Genomic DNA, 4,998 nt, shown 5'->3' on the forward strand with positions numbered 1-4,998 from the left:
TGCTATGCTCGTAGATGTGGTTTGGGTGAGTGAAATCCATGACAGATGTGAGATTGTTAATTAATGGTTCAACTTAAGGTGGCAACTGAGGCACCTGGAGTACCCAGTGTTGCCTGTATTGTTGGAAATCCCGGGGTTCCGTGTGATTTTCCTATGGACCGCCACCCAGGCTCAAAGGGAACTGAGATGATTCATGCTAGAAACTTCCGTGTGCAGCCACAAGCTATTATGGGCTCTAGCATAGTTGAGTAAGTTACATGAAACTCTTGAAGAGGTGGATCAGCAGGTAGTGGGTTGTAGGTTTGGTATGGTCTGCCCGGAGTAGAGAGTTAATGTTTCTGAAAGACTATGTCTCGATCATCCGTTTCTCAAACACCATGTAGTGCGAGAAATTCAATGGAGGTGATCGAGTCTTGTGGGCAAAAGTGCGCAAACCTCTACAGAGTGGACAAACTAATCATGGTTAGTCGTGTCCCCGGTTATGGACATCTTGAGTATCTAGTACTTGGAGTATCTTAAGTATCTCATCACTCTAAATTAATATTGTTGGGTTGATAATTACTTTAATTGGGATTGAGTTGGAGGAACCTTCTCAATGATGTTTCAACTACCATGATAGTTAAATAAAATCTATTCCTTTGTTGTAGGAAAAAATTGGCTTTTCGCAAAAAAACTGTAACCATAGAGCTTTCCACCAGCCAAATATGCATGTAGTGATAGCATTATTTTGTTATTGCTCTACTGTGTTATTTTGCCAGCATATTCCATGTGCTGACCCATTTTCGGGCTGCAACGTATTATGTTGCAGACTTTTCAGACGAGGAGTAAGGTTCGTTAGGTCGTTGCCGTGCAGCTCAGCTATGCCATTGGAGTTGATGGACTCACTTTATCATCCAAGCCTTCTGTTGTTATTGTATTAGATGGCCTTAAGCCATATTTATTGTAATAAGTTCTCTTTGGAGACATTTCGATGTAATAAGTGTGTGATTGCTACTCTGTTATAAATCCTCGAGTACTGTGTGTGTCAGCATTGCCTATCCAGGGATGACACTGAAGCACAAAGACTTGACCGTTTGAGGTCGGGTCGCTACAAGATGGTATGAGAGCACACGCTGAGTGTAGGACACGGACACTAAGCTAAAACCATAGATCACTATTCTCTTCTCATTTTTGACTCCTCTCCATTTTCCACTCTTTAGGATGGCGGATGCAAGGAACAAGTTTGCACAACCGGATGAAGAAGCACCTTTTGGACGACACTTGAAGGAAGTCACTAGGTACCTGAACATAGGAATACCAAGCTTCACCGGGACCTACAATGCCACTTTACCAGAAGAGGAGCGATGGATGATTCAAGTTCAAGTTCCAGGAAGAACCTTCACGCCAGTCACTAAGCCCATAGAGTTTTCCTTTGATGCACCAACCTAGAGTCTAGGAAAGAGTATGGCAGCTCACATCACCATAGGACGCATTGGAGAAGTTTATCACAAAGAGCTTAAGGATACTATCTATCAGATTTGTGGGCGCCGAGATGAGCAGTGGGAGATGATCAGCACCAGGAGGGATAGATCAATTGCAGCTTTCATCGAGGAACTAAACCAGCACATTCGATGCCAGGAGAATCAGATGTGCGCAGGCATGATAGATCTTAAGAAGGCAATGACTAGGATCACTGAACTGGAGGAAGAACTCAAGGCTACACGTGAAGATTATGTGGAGGAAATTGTCGTACTAGTGGAGAAGAATGACAACCCGATTAAGAAGATCGGAATATTCATGGGAGACCCCGCACCAATAGAAGAAGACAAAGAACCCAAGGAGATTCGCCCGGAGGACTACATCATCATCGACGACACTTACTCCGACCTTAGCGATGATGACTTTGAAGACGAAGCTGGAGCAGATATCATGGAGTCTTCAACCGAGGAATATTTTTAGTAGACCACCACATCAGTAGTAGTATTCCACCATGTAAGTAGTGTAGTCAGAGCACTTTTGCGATAGTTCTAGACCGATTGTATGCCCTTGCTTGATTGATTAAGTGAAATGTTTATGTTTGTCTCATGTGCATATGGGTAGTGCTTTCTCATTAGACCTCATTATATTCTAATCTCTCCCCTCTAAACCCATCAGATGCCTCCGAGACGTGACCCTGGATTTGCTTTCCCACCGGAGCTCACTCAGTTGATCCAGCAACAGAATACCGTGATGCAGTTGTTAGTTCAGAACCAAGGCAACAACAACAACAACAATCCACCACCACCACCACCAGTTGACAACTTAGCCCATTTTCTGAGGTTGTAGCCGCCGGTGTTTTCCAGTAGCACCGAGCCTATAGTAGCAAATGATTGGCTCCGCAGGATTGGGAGGGAGTTAACCACTGCAGGATGTACCGATGCTGAGAAGGTGCGTTTTGCCACACATCACTTGGATGGACCAGCAACCTCATGGTGGGAGAATTACACTGTCACCTACCCTATAGCCACGGTGACATGGGACCAGTTTCAGCAAGCCTTCCATACAGCTCATGTCTCAACTGGAGCAATGAGTATGAAGAAACATGAGTTTCGCAACTTACGCCAGGGGAACCGTAATGTGGCTCGGTACGCGGATGAGTTTAGCAAGTTATCTCACTATGCCCCTGATGATGTGGCCATAGATGCCGCAAAGTAGGAGAAGTTTATGGAAGGGCTGAATGATGAGATGAGCATGCAGTTGATGGTGGCAACATTCAACAACTACCAGGAGTTGGTAGGCTCTTATGATTGAAGGGAAGTATGGACAAGGGAGGTATAACTCAGGAGCTCAGCAGAAGCCTCGCCTAGCCCCGAACTCGGGAGAACTTGTTCATAACCATGGAGGCCACACCCATAATGGAGGAAGTAACCATAATCATACTGGCCCAAGGAATGGGAATGGGAATGGAGCAAGCAACAACCAGAACCACCCCAATCCAGCCACACCCACCAAGAGAGACCTAAGCCACGTTACTTGTTTCAAGTGCGGGAAGACTGGACACTATGCCACGGAGTGCCCTGAAGGGAAGAATGGAAACGGAAATGGGAGCGCTGGGAAGAAGCCCAATCCATTCAACAAAGGATAAGTGAACCACGTTAACGTGGAGGAGGTTGAAGAGCAGCCAGACGCGGTTATAGGTAAGTTTTTGGTTAAGTCATTTACCGCTCTTCTTCTTTTTGATACCGGTGCATCGCATTCATACATATCAAGGGAATTCGTGGATAAGTTTAAACTACCGACCCAAACCCTTAGGACCCCTCTATTAGTAAGTTCACCTGGAGCAGAGTATATGGCTAGTCGATGGTGCGACCAGATACCCTTAACCATTGGCAACCATGTTTTTCTGTCCGACCTAATTATCTTGGAGTTACAAGGATTGGATGTGATATTAGGAATGGACTGGATGTCAAAGTTCGGAGGAAGCATTGACTGTGTTAGTAAGTCAATTTGTCTCACCACCCCGGAGGGAAAAAGGATCAAGTATATATCTAGGCATGCACCAAGAAGTAGCCAAGTAAATACCCTCACGGGAGTTGTTCAGGAGGAAGTGCCTGTAGAAAAGGATTACCCGGATGTTTTTCCAGAGGAGTTATCAGGCATGCCACCGGATCGAGATATCGAGTTTTTGATAGAGCTATTGCCAGGCATAGGGCCAATATCCAAGAGACCCTATCGGATGCCCGCGAATGATCTGGAGGCGATTAAGAAATAGATCAGGGAGTTATTGGAGAAAGGTTACATTCGACGAAGTTCATCACCGTGGGGAGCCCCGGTGCTTTTGGTTAAGAAGAAGGATAAGTCCCTAAGAATGGTTGTTGATTATCGGGCCTTGAATGAAGTGACAATCAAGAACAAGTACCCATTGCCGATGATCAATGATTTGTTTGACCAACTGCAAGGAGCTAAGGTGTTTTCAAAGATCGATCTGCGATCAGGATACCATCAGTTGAAGATACGAGAGAAGGACATACCAAAGACAGCATTCACCACACAGTACGGGTTGTATGAATATACGGTCATGTCGTTTGGACTGACTAACGCCCCTGCCTATTTCATGAGCATGATGAACAAGGTGTTCATGGAATATTTGGATAAGTTTGTTGTGGTGTTCATTGATGATATAATGGTATATTCGAAGAACGAGGAGGAGCACAAGGAGCATTTGTGTTTAGTTCTCGAGAAACTCAGGGAACATCAGTTGTATGCCAAGTTCGGCAAATGCGAGTTTTGGTTGAAGGAAGTCGGATTCCTTGGACATGTTATATCAGGAGAAGGTATAGTAGTAGACCCCACCAAGGTACAGTCAGTCACTGAATGGTTGGCACCCACTTCAGTTAGCGAGATCCGCAGTTTTCTTGGACTCGCAGGATATTATTGGAGATTTATTGAGAATTTTTCCAAAATTGCGAAGCCAATGACAGAATTGTTGAAGAAGGATACCAAGTTCAAATGGACGAAAAATTGCGAGGCAAGTTTCCAGGAGCTGAAGAAACGTTTGACTACAGCCCCAGTGCTGACACTGCCAGATATACGTAAGGATTTCCAAGTGTATTGTGACGCGTCTCGCCTAGGACTTGGAAGTGCGCTTATGCAGGACGGAAGAGTTGTTTCGTATGCCTCGTGACAATTAAAACCACACGAGTTAAATTATGCCACGCATGATTTGGAGCTAGCAGCCGTAGTGCATGCATTGAAGACCTGGAGGCATTACCTTATTGGAAACCATTTGTGATGTGTACACGGATCATAAGAGTTTGAAGTACATTTTCACCCAGAAGGAGCTGAACCTTAGGCAGAGAAGATGGTTGGAGCTTATAAAGGATTATGACATGAAGCTTCACTATCATCCAGGAAAGGCCAATGTCGTAGTAGACGCTTTGAGCCGGAAGAGTTATGCTAATACCCTATAGAGCATGAGATTGCCGAAGGAGTTAGCAGAGGATCTCCGAGAACTTCGATTGGAGATTGTTCCTAGAGGTT

The sequence above is a fragment of the Triticum aestivum genome, chromosome 1A, assembly GCF_018294505.1.
Source record: "Triticum aestivum cultivar Chinese Spring chromosome 1A, IWGSC CS RefSeq v2.1, whole genome shotgun sequence".
Lineage (NCBI taxonomy): Eukaryota > Viridiplantae > Streptophyta > Magnoliopsida > Poales > Poaceae > Triticum > Triticum aestivum.